The sequence below is a fragment of the Notamacropus eugenii genome, chromosome 2, assembly GCF_028372415.1.
Source record: "Notamacropus eugenii isolate mMacEug1 chromosome 2, mMacEug1.pri_v2, whole genome shotgun sequence".
In the NCBI taxonomy this organism is placed as follows: domain Eukaryota; kingdom Metazoa; phylum Chordata; class Mammalia; order Diprotodontia; family Macropodidae; genus Notamacropus; species Notamacropus eugenii.
The window spans coordinates 147,259,183-147,279,319 of record NC_092873.1 but is presented as its reverse complement, the minus strand read 5'-3'; the positions used below and the strand labels follow the sequence as shown (position 1 = coordinate 147,279,319).

Sequence of the window (20,137 nt, the reverse complement as noted above, 5' to 3'; positions counted from 1 at the left end):
CAAGAGAAGCTGGCTAACTAATTCTTAGGCAAGCTGTAAACAGAACTATCCAGGAGAGGAGTTGGGATAAACTGAAAATTCCTTCCCAATTTTAAAGTTTATGGTTCTATGATTTGATCATGCTAAGCTCCTTAACAACTGATTGCTTATGTCACTCTTGAGCCTGGGTATTCACAAAGCTCAGCATCTATAATATAGAGGAATAATCTGATATTTCCAAATCATTGGTTCATTCAAAATGCATAAATTAGTTGCAAACTATGTGCCAGGCATTCTTAAAACTCTGAGGATATAAAAAAAGGAACAGTGCTTGGCCTAAAGGGGATTACATTTTGCTGGAGAAAATTAACATTCACACAAATGATATAATTATATTTATGGATTTCATATTTTAAATAATTTTATTTAACTTTCAAAATGCTGTTTAAAGTTTTAAATAATATTTAGTGTTTAAAATACATTCACATTTATAAATATAAATTTATATACAAATATATTCATTTGTACAATACACATGTACATATATAATACACACATGCACATATATACATATACGTAAATATGTAAATGTTTTACATAAATACACATTACAAAGTAATGGGAGGTATGCGCCTAACTAGCAAGATCAAGAAAAGGTTTTTTATATAGGAAGTAATGACCGAGTTTAGCCTTGTAGGAAGATAGTGATTGTGGCAGACAGAGACGAGTAGGGGGAGCACATGCCAGCAGTGGGGAAACTACTTGTGTAAAGATGGAATTCCACGTAGAGGGAAAAAATTAGGTCAGGTTGACTATGGTAGAGCATATCAAGTTGATGATGTTCAATAATCCTAGAGAGATAAACAAAAACAAATTGCAAATGGCTTTAAATGTAAAAAAAAAAATCTGTATTTTACTTACAATTTCTCTTGCCCTTGAACCTTTTCAACACTTAACAGAGATACTGCTTTTAAATATTTTGATGATGTCAAAAGAAGTCATCATGAAATCTTATCTATGGGCCAGTCCTCATGTTGCATCTTCACAGATCCCCTCTCTACTAGTAACTGTGACTTAAACTGTGGGTACCTTTTCTCTGATAGGTCAATATTTGCCTCAACTTGCTGGAGCTTTGGTCTCTACACCTGAAAGTCAGACTCTAACCCATACCTCTCCTTTTTCTCCCCTCCTCTCTGTCAAGGTCCCTTTTATATATTGTCTCCCTCCACTAAAATATAAACTTATTGAAGTTAAGTATTGTCTTATTTGCTTCTATTTGTATTCCCAGCAATTAGCACAGTGGCTAGCATACAGCAAGCACTTAATAAATGTTCTAGTTGAGTAAAACAAATCCAACTGTATGACAAGATTTTCTTGGTTATACCCCAGTGCTGCTACCACAATTCAATGTGTACTGATTTACAAACAAAAGAAGAATTTTCCACTTTCATCTTATTCTTCTAAAAATGGTACAATTGCTGAATCCCTCCATTGCTATACTGAAAAAAGACTATTCCATGACTGTAAACACACCAGCAGATCTAGAATTTAAAAAATGTCAAGAATGCTTGCCTTCTGAATATGTGCTACCAAAGAGTAATGAAAACACTTATTTTATTACCAGTGCTCAACCTGACCTTGTTTGAATGGCCCTTAGCTATAAATGATGCTGAGGTACTAAGTGTTTACTAGTAAAAACAACATGATCTTCAGAAGGGATCTCTGTATAGATTTACAAAGAAGTCCTTGTTATTATTGTGAAAATAAGAAAAATTCCTTGTTTCCATTTCCAGTGCAATGAAATGAACATGTCTTTTTTCACACTTTTTTGAGGGAAGGGGTACATCTTCATTGTGTAACAATACAGGGTTGGAACATTTTAAAACAGAATTGCAGAATCTTACTAAAAGGATGAGAGTTTTGACATAATCCCAATTAAAATAACGACCAGGATATCCAAGACTACTGGATTGAATCAATCAATAAAGGATAAAAACTGACTCCTGACAAGTCCTTAGTTAATTTTTGAGAGGTGAAATAATTTCTTTGATCATTGGATGAAAGAAAATCTGAAAATACTTACAATTAGTTGAAGAAAATCAGCCACATCCCAGGATTCATGGAGTTATGTGCAGTATAACAAGCCAATATGAGAGCTCAAATTCCAGCAATGAAGCAGTAAAATGCCAAGGCTTCCAGGTGTGGGGCACTTTGAAGAGGCAGTTACTTATGTCTATAATGGAGAGCAGAAAGTAGAAGAAGGATTAGAGAGTCTGGAATCAATATTATAGCCTCACTCTCTCAGCTCCCATTGACTATATCTTCAGAGACTGAACTAGTATAAAACAATTCATACGATCAGAAGTAGAGAGACGTACAAAGAGGAAACTAGACTTATTGAGGAAAAACAATTTCTGAACCTCACAAGGTACTGACCACTGGAACCAAGCACAGAGGAGAACTTACATATAAGGAAAACTTCATAACTACTCTAGGAAGTTAGAACAAAGACTTCCAGTAGCAGGCAAGCTAGAGGATGTGAATTTAACCTTTGGCCGCTTGTACTTTATATGCTTCAGCCTAATTGCTAGAGGAATCTTTTTTGGGGGGGGGGGGGGTTGGGAGATGTGGAATGTGTCTCCTAGTTTGGTGAAAGAGAATGTTTTATAACAACTATTTTTGTTACACATGGTTGGGGACTATCACTTTAGCAAAAGCTGTTGTTGTTCAATCACTTCAGTTGTGCCTGATTTTCTGCGACACCATTTGAGGTTTCCTTGGCAAAGATACAGGAATGGTTTGCCATTTTTTCCTCTAGCTCATTTTACAGATGATGACACTGAGTCAAACAGGGATAAGTGAATATACTAAGGTCACATAGGAAGTAAGGCAGAGTTGAATTCAGCAAGATGAGTCTTCTTGACTCCAGGCCTCAAACTATATCCACTGTGCTACCTAGCTCTTAGTAAAAGCTAATTGATGTCGACTAGTTGGTGGACATTGAGGAACACACAAAATGGGAACTTATGAAAATCCATACTAAAAAATGTAAGCTCCTTTGGATTATCAATGGAATTCTTAGCGGAAAAGTTGTCAGCACCCTTTTGGGTACCTAATCTGCAAGTGATATTGGGGTTGGTGTAAAAAGTCCCAGATGAAGGGCTACATAAAGTTAAAAGGGATCATATACACTAGTGCAACACATATCTAGACAATAATGTCTAACAAACAATGTCCTTAACAGACGATCATATTTCCACCATTTGAAGAGTACTAGTGTGAAAATTTTCACTGCTTATTCACACACTTCACATTTCATTCTAGAATGACTTTATTTCAAAAATTGTCTCATATTTTAAGGAAACAAATATGCTCAATACTTATGAATATACACTACTTCGCAAAAAACTGCTGAGAAAACTGGAAAGTAATCTGGCAAAAACTAGGCAAAGATCAACATCTCAAACAGTATACTAAGATAAGCTCAGAATGGGTACATGGTTTAGATATAAAGGGTGACATTATCAGCAAGTGAGGGGACCATAGAAGAAATAATTTTTCAGATTTATGGATAGTGGAAGAGTTTATGACAAAATAAGTTCTAGAAAGATTTATTGGAGGTAAAGTGGATAACTTTCATTACGTAAAATTAAAAAGGTTTGCATAAACAGAGACAAAGCAGATAAAATTAGAAGAAAAACAGGGAACTGAGGAATAATTACAGCACATTTCTCTTAAAGGCCTCATTTCTCATATACATATGCATATATATATATACACATATATCTATATAGCTATCTCTCTCTCTCTCTCTCTCTCTATCTATCTATCTATCTATCTATATATATATAATATATATTTGCGTGTGTGTGGAATTGAGACAAATTAATAAAAAATAAATCATTGCTCATTTATAAATGGTCAAAGATTTCAAGCAGGTAGTTTTCAGAGAAATGCAAATTAAAACAACTTTTAAGTACTACCTGTCATTGATCAGATTGGCAAAGATAAGAAAGAAAGAAGGAGCTTAGCATTTGTAAAGTTTGAGTGCTGGATGAGGACTCTGGGAAGCCAATAAGGAAGCCCCTGGACTTGAGAACCCAGATGTCCTGCTTTCCTCTATGATAATTATGGTCAGACAGTTGGAACTGTCTGTTGAATTCAGGCAGAGGAAGCCATGTCTGTTGACTCTTCTGCTTTCTCTGTATTTTCTTTGAATTTCAAGGTGCTAACTTCCCTGAATTAGGTGAATGATATATTTGCTTGGTTAAAGGACTGATACATGTGCTTGATTAAAGTGATTGTTAACCCCTTAACAGTTGCCTATCCTTTTATAATTGCAGATCTAATAACCTGTGATGGCAGCACCCAAACCTTGTGCATGCTGGGGTGCCTACTGATGCATTATGGTGAAGAGAATGGGATCTGCACAAATTAAAAGGAAAGTGTGGGGACTGGGATAACTGTCTATTTTTTTCCAGTTGTGGTAGCTATGGTTCTGTGGAACTCTGGGAGGTGGAGGTGGCCAGAGCCAGGGCTCACTGTGGATTTGCCTGGCTCTGGACTATGCTGAAGGAGTGAAGGTCCTTAAAGTGTATTGTATTTAGAAACTAGACAAGAGCATCAAGAATTTGGAATGAAGCCCTGGACCCCCAGTGAAGAATGATCCAGCAGAAGCCAGCAGAAGCAAAGAACAGCCAGTTTATTGACCTTGGTGAGATGAGAGAAATGGGAGCACAGAGCTGCCTTCACATAGACCCAGGTAGGAGCTGGGAGTTCCTGGTTCTGATGGAGGAGGAGGAACCCAGGAGCTTCGAGTTCATCCCTGGAGCAAGATTGGTACTGGGCAGCAAGGCACTGAGTGTGATTTTCTGCAGCATTGTACTGTGATAGTTTGGGACCCAGGAGTTGGAGTTCCTTATGGTGGCGGAAGAAGTGCCATGTGCCCCAATGATCCTGCCTTAATGGCTTTGTTGTCCAGCCAACCCTCTGGACTTGGAGGAAGTGGGGCTCATTAGAGCCTACCCTGAAAGTGCAAGGTGGGGAAGACATGCCCCCAAGAGGATTTTGCTTGTCCATTTCTGTTTGGGAATGAGGAAGGAGGAACTGGTTGGTGTCTCCTCAAAGTGATGTTATGTTATGCCTATACCTTTGTGTTTGTTTAAAGGCATTTGGCCACCCTGGTAATAAGTTGCTATGTTATATATTCTGTGAATTTGAACTGTTATATTTGCTAAAGAATTGTTAATGCCTATTTGTTCCAGGATACCTGGTCATTTAGATAGTAAGACCAAGGATCCTGTAGGTAGAGTGTAATGGCAAATAAAGGAGAATCTTTTGCTGTTTTTGTTTTGGTATAATCAAGGAATAAAATGCCTCTATTTGAATGTGAGTGAGAAGTATGTTTCCCACCCATTGTCAGGCCTGAGAAGATTTGTAAGAAAGTCCATGCCTTTTGTTCTCAAGGGATGTGATGCCTTCTGGCTCTAAAATGTGTATAAAGACTCTGAGGGTGAGGTTTTACTTTGGGACTTAGTTTTGTAAAGTTTGAGTGCCCGATGAGGACTCTGGGAAGCTGCTAAGGAGCCCTCTGGCTTTGAGAACCCAGATGTCCTGCTTCCTTCTCTGAGAATTATGGTCTGATAGTTGGAACTGTCTGCTGAATTCAGACAGAGGAAGTCATGTCTGTTGGCTCTTCTGATTTCTCTGTATTTTCTTTGAATTGCAGGGTGCTGACTCCCCTGAATTAGGGGAATGATATATGTGCTTGATTAAAGTGATTGTTAGCCTTGAAAAAAAAAGAAACATTAGAAATTTATAGATGAGATCTGAGGAAATAAGTACACTATTGAATTAGTTATAAGGCATTGGCATAGTGCAACTATTCTGGAAAACATTTTGAACTATATCCAAAAGGCTATAAAGCTGTGCATACTGTTGATCCATCAATGCAACTACTAGGTGTATACCCCAAGGAAATCAAAGAAAAGAGTATATATGTATAAAAATACTTATAGCGTCTATTTTTATGGTGGCAAAGAATTACAAACAGAGGGGATGCCCATCACCTAGGGAATGCTTGAACAACTTATGGATATGAATGTGATGGAATACTATTATGGTATATTAAATGATAAAGGGGATGATTTGAGAAAAACCTGGGAGGACTTATGTGAAAAAATGAAAAGTGAAGTGAGCAGGAACAGAACAATCTACATAGTGATTAGCAATACTGCAAAGATAATCAACTGTGAAAGACTTAGTAGCTCTGATCATTACAGTTATCTACCACAACTCCAAAAGAATTAAGTTGAAAACTGATATCTTCTCCTGACAGAGAACTGATGGATGGAAAGTGCAAATTGAAGCATGTTTATTTTTTTCTTTCTGCTATTTTTTTAACATGGCTAGTATGGTAATACATTTGGCATGACTTGATATGTGTTATTAGTATTGCATTTCTTTCATTCTCAGTAGATGGGAAAGGGATGGCAGGAATGAGAGATATTGAAACTGAAAATAAAATTAAAAAATACATATGAATATACATTAATCTACAATTCTGTGATAGGGTTTTTGAATGCTAGTTTTTGAGCTTTGTGCCACCAAAGATATTAAATTAAATTTTAGGTCTTCTATTGGTAGTTTTGAAGGTGGATGTCTGCAAGTTCGACCTTTTCAGGTTTGTCAGGAACATGTCTTGAATGTGATGTGGAGGGAGTAACAGTTAATATTTTGACCTATGTCAGATACATAGATATGTGATATCATATGTCTTACATATGTCATATGTATATCTCATTGTTTGGCACACAATAAATGTTTTTCCATTCATTCATTCATTGAAATAAAGAAAGTTCATATTATTTCCAAACTGTCAATACCTTTACCTTCCCACAAATAATGCAATTTTTAAGCAATATTTTAAATTTATTTAGCATTTTATTTACATGCAAAAACAATTTTAACATGCATTTATAAAGCAGAGTTCCAAATTTTCTCCCTTCTTCCTTCTACAATCCCCCTCATTGAGAAGGCAAGCAACTTGATTTAGTCATAAGTGTGTGGTTATGCAAAAGGTATTTCATATAAATCATTTTGTGAAAGAAAACATAAACAAAACCCCCACAAAAATAAAAACAAAAAATTCAAATTCAGTCACCATCAGTTCTTTGTCTGGAAGTGAATAGCATTTTTCATCATAAGCTTTTCAAAGTTTTCTTGGATTATTGTGTTGCTGAGAATAGCTAAGTCATTCACAGCTGATCATCTTACAATATTTCTGTTGCTTTGTACACAATACATTTTACTTTGCCTCAGCTCATGTAAGTTTTACCAAGTTTTTCTCGAAACATCCTGCTCATCATTTCTTACAGCACAAGAATATTCCATCACAACTACGTGGCACAATCCATTCATCCATTCTCAAATTTATGGGTGTCCTCCTAATTCCCAATTCCCTGCCACCAGAAAAGAGGTGTTAGATTTATTTCTGTACAGGTCCCTTTCCCCCTTTTAAAAAAATCTCTTTTAGGATATGGGTCAAAGGGTATGCAGCCCTTTGGGGGTAGCTCCAAATTTCTCTAGAGAATAGAGAGTAAGTTCACAACTCCACCAAAACTAAATTAAAATCTCATTTTTCCCACATCCCCTCCAATATTTGCCATTATTTTTTGTTCTGTTAGCTTATCTAATAGGCATAACTGATTCAGAATTGTTTTAATTTACATTTCTTCAATGAATACTGTGTTAGAGCACTTTTCCATATGGCTATAGATAGCTTTGATTACTTCATTTGAAAACTTCATATCTTTTGACCATTTATCAGTTGAGGAATGGTCTATTTTTAAAATTTCACCAGTTCTCCATATGTTTGAGAGATTAGATTTTTATAAGAGAAACTTACATCAATTTTTTTCACACTTAATATAGCTAATTGAATTTCCCTCCATCCTAGCCCCATTTATTCTATTTTCTCTCCCCTTTCGCCATGTCCCTCCTCAAAAATGTTTTGCTTCTGGTTACCCCCTCTCTAATACACCTTCCTTTCTATGTCCCCTCCCTTCCCTTATTTCTTTCCCCTCCTACTTTTCTGTAAGGTAAGAGTGATCTCTGCACCCAACTGAGTACATAAGTTATTCACTTTTGACTAATTCTATTAGATAATTTACCCCATTCTACCTCTTTGTTTTTTCTCCCAGGGAATTTCTCTTTCTCACCTCTTGATTTTGTTTTTTAGATATCATCTTTTCATATTCAACTCACCTCTGTGCCTTCTCTCTACATATGCTCCTGCTAACTGCCCTAATAATCAGAAAGGTCTTATTAGTTACAAATATTATCTTCCCAAGTAGGAATGTAAACAGTTTTACTTTGTTAAGTCCCTGTGATTTCCCTTTCCCTTTTCATGTGTCTCTTGAGTTCTTACATTTGAAAATAAAATTTTTATTCAGTTCTGGTCTTTTCTTTTTTAAAAAAAAATTCATTAATTTCTTTTCAGTTTTCAACAATCACTTACATAAGTTTTGAATTTTCTCCTTCTCTCTCCCCCTTCGCTCCCCAAGATAGAATATCATCTGATATGAGTTCTACACATACATTCCTATTAAGCACATTCTCACCTTAGTTATGTTTCATAGAAGAATTAAAACAAATGGGAGAAACCATGAGAAAAAAACAGTACAAAACAAGACAAAAGAGAAAATAGTCTGCTTCATTTCATGTTCCAACTATATAGTTCTTTTTCTGGATGGGGGTGACATTTTGCATCATGAGTCCTTTGGAAATGTTTTAGGTACTTGCATTGCTGTGAAGGGCTAAATCTATCAGAAATAGTCCTCATTGTGGCTCTAACTGTGTATAATGTTCACCTGGTTCTGCTCACTTCACTCAGCATCAGTTGATACAGGTTTTTCCAGGTTTTCTGAAGTCTCACTATTCATTTTTTATAGCACAATAGTATTCCATTACATTCATATACAACAGCTTGTTCAGTCATTTCCCAATTGATGGGCATCCCTTTGATTTCCAGTTCTTGGTCACCACAAAAAAAATCTTAGCAATATTTTTGTACATGCAGGTCCTTTCCTATTTTTATGATCTCTTTGGGATATAGTCTTAGAAACAGTGTTACTGGGTTAAAGGGTATGCACATTTTTGTGGACATAGCTGCAAATTGCTCTCCAAAATATCTGGATCAACTCATAGCTCCACCAACAATGAATTGGTGATCCAGCATTCCCAATCTTCTCCAATATGTGTCATTTTCCTGTTTGGTCATGTTAGCGAATCTGATAGGTGTGAGGTGGCACCTAGGTATCTACATTTCTCTTATCAATAGTGATTTAGAGCATTTTTTCATTTAACTATAGACAGCTTTAATTTCTTCCTTTGAAAACTGCCAGTTTAATATTTGTTGACCATTTTTCAATTGTGAAATGACTTGTATCGTTAATTTGACTCAGTTCTCTGTATATTTTAGAAATGAGGCCTTTATCACAGATATTAGTTGTAAAAATTCTTTCTCAGTTGTCTGCTTCCCCCCTAATCTTGGTTACATTGGTTTTGTTTATGGAAAAACTTTTCAATTTAATGTAATCAAAATTATCCACTTTACATTTCTTAATGTTCTCTATTTCTTGTTTGGTCATAAATTTCTTCATTCTTTGTAAATCTGACAAATAAACTGTTTCTTGATCCTCTTATTTGTTTATAGCATTAGCCTTTTTACCTAGGTCATAAACTCATTTGTACTTTATTCTGATAAATGGTATCAGGCAAGTTCTGGTGTTTTCACTCAGCTAGCTGTCAGTTATGGCCAAACATGGTAATAATAAATGAATGTGAAAAACAGGACACTAAAACCATGTGGACAGAGTTGTTTTTTGGTTTAGACATTTTTTAAACAATTAAAAATTATGTTAAGAAAATGACTAAAATGTGCCTGCTATTTGATCCAAGGAGCTTACTACTAAGATACATAGCTCAAAGAGAGCATACAGGAAGTTATATATACAAAAATAGGCAAAGGGACAAATTTTTGAACTGTGGCATGTGCTTCTCAAAATTATATGGAGTATTCTAAGTCATGTAATGCCTTCCTGCAACAATTGCCACTTGGTATCAGGGATTCATCAACCAGACAACAAATATTCATAAAGAATCTTCTTTGTGTAAACAACCAAGCTTGATGTTATAGAAAATTCAAATATTCATAAGAGATAGTATAATGTTTCAGTACATTTAAAATCTAGGAGAGGATATACAGAACAATTCACACATGAAACAATAACAGAAAAAAATAAGAGGTACATACAAGGAAAGAAAAAGACACATCTAGTTTGTTGGAGATCATTCCTTCCAGCAATGGTTCTGGATTTATCTCAACTGAGTTTAAGGAATTCATAGATCCCAGGACCCTTACCCAAGAGCTCTTGCCATCCTACTTCACTCCTCTCAAACCAATAGTTAGACTGAAGGAGAATAACCAAAAAGAAATTACATGTGTTTCCTCACTCAATATAGCACTCCCATGCTCAGTCAGAGTAACAAAGGTTTTGTTGGATCCTATTCTATTTACACCCTTTTTTCTTTTATCTTTACCATGTAATTGAACCTTTGCTAGTAACTAATGTTTCGGATTATTGCTGTTCTATTTTCAGTCAAGACCATAGGATTTGCCATTCAGTGGGCAGAGGGCAGTTGGGTTGTGGCAGCATTATCATATTGTTCCATTGTAAAATTGTTCCTTTTGAGATGACTTGACAGCAGCAGATCCATTAGAAGGCTTGCAATCCTGGCTTTGCTACTTACTAGCTGAGGGGGCAGTTTGATGCAATGCAAACAGCATTAGCTCTCAAATTTGAAGATCTGACTTCAGGTTCCACCACTTAGCTTTATTAAATAGTTGAAATACATATGATAAATTACTTAACCTCCTTAATATATATTGTATGTGGAGAATTGAGAAGTTGGGATGGCAAACTAAGAGGTAGAGATAATGAAGAAGACCATTCCAGATATGGAAAATAGACATTTCAAAGGTACAGTGATGAATGATGAATTGTACTATACAAGGAACAGTAAGTAGATATGCCCTAAAATATGTAGAAAGACATGGATCTTTATGTGTGGACTGTATTTGCTAGCATTTTCCATAGAACACTTAGGACAAAACTTCAGATCCCGAGCATCATTACCAGATTAACTAACTGTTTTATTAGGATTTCATTTCAGAAGACATAAAAATAAGATAATCTTAAAGTAAAGATTGAGGAAGAAGGGACAACAGAGATAGAGAGAAGAATGGCTACTTTCACTGAGCACCCCCTGAGATGCTCCCATTTTATAAATGATTTTGGAATTCTTGTTATTGTCTTTCTAACACCAGACCCAAGAATTTCACGCACCTCTTTAGCACTTGACATTACTCATGTATCAGTTAGACAAAAATGATTCATTAAGCACTTCCCTTGTGCCTGACACTGGACAGAGTCATGAATAAAAATAAAGAAGAAAAAATAGTCCCTGATTTCAATAGGCTCACATTATAATGGGGGAGAGAAAAACAAAGTAAGTACTTATATACACTACTTATACACACATATGATATATATATATATGTATGTTTAAGTGTTTGCATTATATGTAGATATATGTTTATATATACATACATACAAATATACGTATGTGTGAATGTAAAGTATGTGGAAGGTAATCTCAGAGACAAATCTCAGGATACTAGCACTTTTGGAAATTGAATATGGTTTTACATGAGTCTTGAAGGAAGTTAAGGAAGCTAAGAGGTGGAAGTGATGAAGAAGACTATTTGAGAGAGTCATTCAAAAAACACAGAGATAAAAGATGGACTGTTCTATGCAAGCAATAGCAATTAGGTTGGTATACCTGGATCAGAGTGTGTGTATGATAATGAAGGGCAATAAGCCTGGAAAGATGCAAAGGGTCTTAGCTGTAAAGACTCCTAAAGGCAACTGGATTTTCAATGTTATCTTAGATGTATTAAGGAGATAATGGAATTTATCATGTTTGCACCTATATTTATAATCTCTTTGGCAACTTTTATAAAAGATATTGAGTCTGTAAGACCAAGGGAGGATTCACTGGAAATTGACAAGAGATTCCACTGACACAAATATAAGGATAGCACATTGATTGTTCAAATTCAGCAGTCTGAAACAAAATATAATATTTTTTCCTTATACATATCTCTCCTCCAAGCTTCCTTTTTACTACTGATATCAACAATCACTTTCTAATAAGGTAGATTTGAAATATGTGAATCCTCTTTGACTCTCCACTCTCATCTTCCACCCGGTATCCATCTTGTGGTTGAGATTTGAATACAGATTGAAATTTGGTTTGAGTCAAAAGCTGGAATCTATCTCACAGATTATCCCCAAGGACATTCAGACTTCTTTAAAATGTTTTATAAGTTAGTCGACCCTACTTTGGAGAGATCTACTTATAGTATATCTCTGTATACTTTTGTGTCTACTAAAGATCTTAGAAGTCAACAAGTCTAGTCTATTCATGTTAAAAACAAAGAAACTCAGGCCCAGAGGTTAATTACTTGTCTAGGATCACACAGTTTTTAAACTGGATTCAAACTCAAGTCTTTCTAACTACAAATTCAGTGCCCTACTTTAATTATTCCTAATTATGTCCTTCAAGTACTTCAAACAGCTAGAAAGCTTAGTTCTTCTGGCATCACACTGAAAGTAAAAACCAATTAAAGGGAATAACTGAAGCAGCTGTGTACAGTCTAGATAAAAGCATTTCAAAAGGATGGAAGATTCACAGGAAACCAATTCAGGTTTGAGAGTTCAGAGGCATTTGTCTCAGGGATATAACTGGTGAGAATAGATATTTGGTAGTGGATGAAATGGTGAACTACTGTCATATACTTACTAAGTACATTTGTAACTATGTTATATACAACCAAATACAGGCGAAGATTCCTATGTTCTCATTAACATGAGTCAAATCCTCCTAAGTGTATGTAGGGAGACTTGATTATACCCAGGCCCTCCACCCACTTCTACCCAGGGAACAAAAGTGGAAATAAAGAGCCTTGGAATAGAGAGATTTGAAAATTGAAGGAGAACAAAGCATAGCTATTATTTTCTATTGATATAAGAAATATTTCTAAGATGTTACTAATTGGAGTAACCTAAAAATGGAAAAAATTAACTTATCCAAGTGAACCTTTTATGATAAGAAAAGGGGATAATCTAAGTATCATGGGGAGAATTCCCTGAAGGGAGGTTTTTAATTTTTTTGTTGTTGTTTTGTGTTGTTGTATTTTACCAGGGAGTCTAACATTGAGAAAGCAGCCAGGTTTTACAATTGTGATGTGTCTTTATTTCTCACCTGTAGGTGTCTTGCATACACTGTTTGGAGTTTCCTATCCTTCAAAATGTGGTCAAGTTGATATGAGTTTGTGATGATTTGACAATTTCAATATAACCCAAGATGCACATCTGAAAAGATGAGTTCTCTGAGACTCAGATCTCTCATCCTATAGGTATGCTCAAGAGCCCCAAAAGTAACACTCTGAAAATGTCTTTGCATCTTAAAGATCATTTGTTCTCTTACTTTAATGATTTGGTGGACAATAAAGATACGGACAGAGAATAAGAGAAATCATGAATGAGTCTTTGGCCCATTTAAATTTTATGAGTAATTTCTTAGGACTGGGACCTATTGCTATTTACAATCTGTGTGTCCTTGAGCAAGTCACTTAACCTTTTTTGTTCTCAGTTTTTCATGTGTCAACTGAGGGAGTTAGAGTCAATGACCTTTAAATTTTCTTCCAACACTGAATCTCTTATTTTCTGATCTTATAATATTGGAGAAATATTTGAATGGCTGATGATAATGTTAATAAAAATGAAAAAGTTGGACAAATAATGCCATTTTAAAGACTTACATTTTGCTGTATGGTGTTAGAGTATAGGCCTAGAATCTTACAGTGAGTAAAAGTCCCCCTGATAGCTTACTTTAGAGATATTATTTCAAGTAATTATTATTTCCCAGACAGGATAATAGCCTTTAAAAGAAATCCATGGAGTGTATTTATTTTTGCTATTTTGTGAAAATATTGATAATAAATGACTCATGATTTCTCATCCCCTCTTGGGTTTAAATATAGAAGGAACTTTTGAAATCACCTAGTCTTACAATTTATCAGCACACTTTGATCCTTATGACTTTCAGAATTAATAGAAAGTCAGGTTATAAACACAGTTCTTAGTGGTTTAGAGCTGCAAGAAACCTAAGATACCAGCTAGGGTAACTTCTTCATTTTACAGAAGAGGATACAGTCCCAGGGACATTTAGTGATTTGCCTAAGGTCACAAAAATGGTATGTTTCAGAAACAAGATTTGAACCCAGACTTTTGTGATCCTAGAGCCGGTGCTCTTTCCAATGTAATATATTGAATGTGCTATAAAATATTTCCAAATTTTGGGGCCACAGAAATAGAACTAGAAGAAGTCTTAGAAGACATCTAGTCTCAGCATTTTATAGATAAGGACACAGGGGTTCATAGATGTTAAGTTACTTGCCCTAGATAACAAGTGGCTGAGATCAGGTTTGAATCAAGGTCCTAATGGTCAGTATTTTCCCCTTTAGAGAATGTCCAGGAAAGAATGTAGACATTTCCTTCCCTCAAGGAGGTTAGGATCTAATGAGGGAAGATGACACACAAAAGGGAAAGCAGGGGTGGAAATCCAAGGAGAGCAATAGGTAGGATTCTGCATTCTACATGTGTGTTTTTTTTTTTTAAGTGACTACATATAATGATAAAATTATAAAATAGCAATATAAATAACAATTATCATATTGTGCTCATTATATCCATGTGGTGCAATGTAGCAGGATTACTGCCTCTACAGGAGTAGAATCTTCCACATTAATTGTCTTAAGACCAAAATATTTTTCCCCACTTAAAAATGTAGTTAAATGGAAAGTTGAAGAGTATTTGGAGACAAGACCTGGATTCAAATCAGCCACTTGTTATCTTGGGCAAATGACAACATCTATGAGCCTCTGTGTCCTTATCTACAAAATGAGAAGTAAGATTAAATGGCTTCTAAGATTTCTTCCATCTCTATTTCTGTGGCCCAAAAATCAGGAAAAATTTTGTATCTCATTCAATATATTACAATGGAAAGAACACTGACTGACTCTAGAAACAAAGAAGTCTGGGTTCAAGTCTTGCTTCTGAAACAAACTATGTGTGTGACCTCAGGAAAATCACCAAATATCCCCTGGACTAAGTTTCTTCTTCTATAAAATGGCGAAGTTGACCTAGCTGGCATCTCAGCTTCCTTACAGTTTTAGAATGACACCAAAGAGAGGAAGTCATTATGCCCTTTTGTTTGTAGATAAAATACGGTTTGAGCAATTAAGTGGTGCACTGTGTAGAGCACCATGCCTGGAATCTGGAAGACTCATCAAATATGGCCTCAGATACTTGCTAGTTAGTTATTATATTTATAACTCTACAAAATATTTTTGTATTTTGATAGATATAGCAGTGAATACATAATTCAGATAGAATTATCATTTTTGTTATATTGGCTTGGCATACCCGTGAATAATTGATATTTCTCCAATTGTTTGTATCTCACTTGATTTGTGTGAAAAGTGTTTTGTGGGGTAGCTAGGTGATACAGTGAATAGAGCACCAGCCCAGAAGTCAGGGGGACTGAATTCAAATCTGGCCTTAGACCAGATACTTGACACTTACTAGCTCTTTGATTTACTAGCTAGGCAAGTCACAACCCCAATTGCCTCAAAAAAAGGGAAAAAAAATGTTTTGTAATTGTGTTTATATAGTTCCTAGGTTTGTCTTGGCAGGTAGACTCCTTGGCAAGTATAACAAATATGTTATATTATCTATTATTTAAATAATACATACATAGGAAGTGTATATTATTACATGTGGAATTTCTCTATCTCTTCCTCCTGAACTTTGTTGGTAATATAAAGAAATGATAATGATGTACGTGATTTTATTTTATATGCTGCAACTTTCCTAAAGTTGTTAATCATTTCAATAAGTTTTTTAGTTGATTTTGCTGTGCTATCACATCATCTGCAGAGAGTGGTAGTTTTATATCCAAGTTGCCTATTCTAGGGTCTTAATTATTTTTATGACAAGCATTTTTATTACAATATTGAATAATGCTAGTGAAGTATACATCCTTGTTTCACCCCTGATCTTATCAGGAAGACTTCTAATCTATCCCCATTACAGATAATCATGTTGAAGGTTTTAGATAAATACTACTTATCATTTTAAGGACATCATCATTTATTCTTATGCTAGTGTTTTTAATAGGAATAGGTATTATATTTTGTCAAAAGTTTTTTTTCCCCTGCATGTATGAGATAATCATAAGATTTCTGTTGGTTTTTGTTACTGATATGGTCAATTATGCTGATTTTTTCCCCTAATTTTGAACTAGTCACAAATTCCAGGTATAAATCTCCTTGCTCACAGTGCATGATCTTTATGATATACACCTATTATTTTATTTAAAGATTTTTCATCAACATTTATTAGGGATAGGTTTTAGATAATCCATGCTAATGAAGTTTTATAGAGAATCCCTCTACTCCTATTCTTTTATGGGACTTTTTTTTTTTCAAAGCAAAAATGAATGTTGTACTTTGTCAATGAATTTTTTTTCAAATCTATTAGATAATCTTGTTGTTTGTAATTTCTACAAATATCATGAATGATTTTGATTGTTTTACTAACACTAAATTGCTCTTTTACTATTGGCATAAATCCAACTTGGTCATGATGAATAATTTAATGAGTGCATCACTGTATTCTGTTTGAAAGGATTTATTTAAATTTTGAAATTAATATGCATGAAGGATTTTGTTCTGTAACTATCCTTCCATGATCTTTACTTCTTTTTATTAGGTATTAGGCCCACATTTATCACATGTAAGAATTCTCATAGGATGATTACATTCCAATTTTTCAGAAAACTTTGTATAATAATGATGATAACTCTCTATGAAAAGTTTGACAGAATTTTCCTGTGAATTCATCTAGACCATGAGTGCCTCCTTCCTATTTTATTAATTCCTTCCTAGCAGATTCTATTTCCTTTTGTAGATTGGATTGTTTATTTTTTAATTGGATCTTTTGTTAGTTTGAGTATTTTATATTTTTATTGTATTCCTTTTATTGTCTCATTTTTGTTAGTATGTAACTGAATAATAGCTTCTGCTAATGAGTTTATTTCTTTTGATTTTGTCCTACTTTCTCATAGTTGATTTGATATTCTGTGAATTTACTTTTTTCTTCTTTTTAAGTAGATAGATTAAAAATATCAATTTTAATAACCTCAAAGAAACAAATTTTATTTTTATTCATTATTTTTAATTTCAATAGATTTGGGGGTTCCAGTTAATTTATTTCTCTATTTTTCATATCACCTCCTCAATGACTGTTTGGAATATTTATATTGAATTCCTAATTTTAAATGTCTATTTAGTTAATTAATCTCATTTTCAACTTTGTTGATTTGTGTTTGTAAGTGTACATTTTTTCCCCAGCAGCACTGTTTAGCGGTCCCAATTTTTCCAGAAATTTTGGTATGTAGTTTTCTTATTTTTCTTTAACATAGTTGTTCATCATTTCTATGATTTGTTCTATGAGTCCCTCAGTATTTAGGACTTGCTTTTCAATTCTCCATTTGGATATGTGTCTTTTCTATGTGCTCACACAATTGAATATTATTTTTATTTCATTATGATCTTTAAAGGATGCATCTGTAATAGTATTTTCCCTTTTACATTTGTTTGCAATACATCTGTGCCCTAATACGTGGCCAATTTTTGTAAAAGTTCAATGTGGTAAGAGAAATATGTATGCTTATTAACAGCCAAACTTAGAATTTCAGAAATTCTATACTTCTTGCTCTTCCACTATCGTATCATTTTATACATCTTCTTGTAGTCAAGTTAATCATTCCTTTGAGAAGTTATGTGCTGTGGCATTTGAAGCATAAAAATTTAGTTTATGTGTTGATTTGTCTATGATTCCTGTCAATTAAATGTACTTTCCTTTTTTATCCCTTTTATATTGTTAGTGTTTGTTTTTCTCTTGACTGATAGTATGATTAGAACTCTAGTCTTTTTGGATTTACTTAGTGAATATTAATTTTTTACAGCCCCATATTTTTATTTGATGTATGCCCTTGATTTTAAAATGTGTTCAGTGTAATCAAAAGATTATGGATCAGATCTGTTCTCTGTTTTGTTTAACTGGATTATTTAATCTGTTCAGACTTAAAGTTATGAGGAAGAGGGTCATATTTCTCTTTATTTGTCCATGATATTATTTTTTACTTTTATTCAGATTAGTATTTTCCTCATTTCCTCTCTAACCACACTGCTACATCTTCAGCTATTTTAGTACTTTAAGTTCATGCTGTTCTAACTAGCTCTCTTAACCTGACCTTAAGTATCTCCGCTCCCAATTTGTTATAGCTTTCTCTAGTTTGGGGAATTTAATAAATGTATTAATTTATTTTATTAATTTATTTAGTTCTTCACTTTTTTGCTATTAGTTAAAGATAGAAGTCCTCTCTTTCACTAGTTTTGTTGATGTTTTTTTATTTGATTTCTCACTTTTATCTTCTACTGTATTTTTAAAAAGAATTCTCTTCTCTCTCTTGTCATCTTGTTATTGTTCTTGATTGTTATACTTGTTGACCTTTTTTGAACATCTAATATATGTAATTTTTAAAAAATCAAGTAATTTATTCAGGAATATTTTCTTTATAAGAATAATTTGAACATGTTTTTTTTAGTTACCATATACTTAATAATTTTAAGTTCTGGTTTGCAGGTTAAGTTACATTGGTTTTCATCTTGAACGCCTTTATTTTTTGGAACACATCATTCTTTTGTCTCCTCTGCTCTGGTAGTAATAGAATGACATTTTATTATTCTAATTTCTTTTATGTTTGAAGTTCTCCTTGCTGTTTATTTTCAGATTTTTTTCATTGAAAATTTAATAACCATTTCCCTAAGGATTTAAGATATGGCAGTTTTATTTTCTTGTTGTTTTGCTTTGTTTCTTTTACTGGAAGCAAATTATAGATTATTTTGAATGGCCCTTTTTTTTTAAAGTTTAGAAGATCTGAATTTTTTTTTTTTTTGTATATTGATTCTTACATTATGGTCTTCAGGTTTCCTTTTTATTTTCTTTTTTACTTGACATGAATTTCTGGGAGACTTGTAACACTTAAGTTGTCCCTATCCATTCAATTTTCAAGATTAATGCATTTTTCTTGCATGGAGAAAAACTAATCTTTAATGTTATTGCTCTTCTTCCTAATAATCTTTCACTTTTGTGTATTTGCACTGTCAATCAGTTATTCTGTCTTTTTTTTCTTTTATGTGACTTTCTTCTGTGGATTTGTTGGTCTATTCTGCCAATTAGTGCAGCCCATAAAATCTGCTTTCACAAGTTTTATTTCTTCTCAATCCACTCAGGATCATATTGCTATGGTTCTATGTCCTCTGGGCTACCTGAAAGGTCCTCTGCCTCATCAGGTTTTATTTCATTTACCTTCATTTAGAAACATTTATACATAGTTTTCTGGACTGATTAATTGGTTTGGAGGCCATATTTTTTTCTGTTATTACTTTCTTTCCTATTGGTATATTTGCTTATGCTCATAAGCTTTAATGAAGTTTTCCTCTTCTTGAGGTCTTTAGTAATTTAGGTTGTCACCCACCCACCACTTATATTCCCCAGTCATACTTTCTAAATCCTTCCCCTTTGGGTATGTATTCTCTGGGAAACAGACCTCAAAATTGTCTTTGCATCTTCCTACACTGGGAAATTCACCTTTCACCAGCCTCAGTTTCTTACCCAAGTGACTTCTGGGTGAACATAACTGATGCAGATAGATGTTATACTCTTTCCCTCTGTTTTAGTAGAAACATCCTACACGTGTTCTACCCAGTTCCTTCAGTTTTTATGATATCTGGCTGAACTCTATTGCATCACAGCCCCCTGTGAGCTGCTTCCCCAGCTTGAACTATCTTCAGCCTTCTCATTTTCTGCCACTGGGAAAAGGTGGCATTAGGGTTTCGGGG

At 34.2% G+C, this 20,137-nt stretch overlaps 1 long non-coding RNA gene across 1 annotated transcript in view; it reads right to left on the bottom strand.

Moving 5' to 3' along the window:
- Positions 1-536: 536 nt before the first annotated feature.
- Positions 537-20,137, bottom strand: part of LOC140523708 (uncharacterized) — a 182,663-nt gene continuing 163,062 nt past the window's right edge. The window contains exons 3-4 of the long non-coding RNA XR_011973447.1: positions 2,063-2,212; positions 537-830 (exon numbers count right to left, since the gene is read on the bottom strand). This is a non-coding gene — a long non-coding RNA (uncharacterized lncRNA). The remainder of the gene's footprint in view (positions 831-2,062; positions 2,213-20,137) is intronic.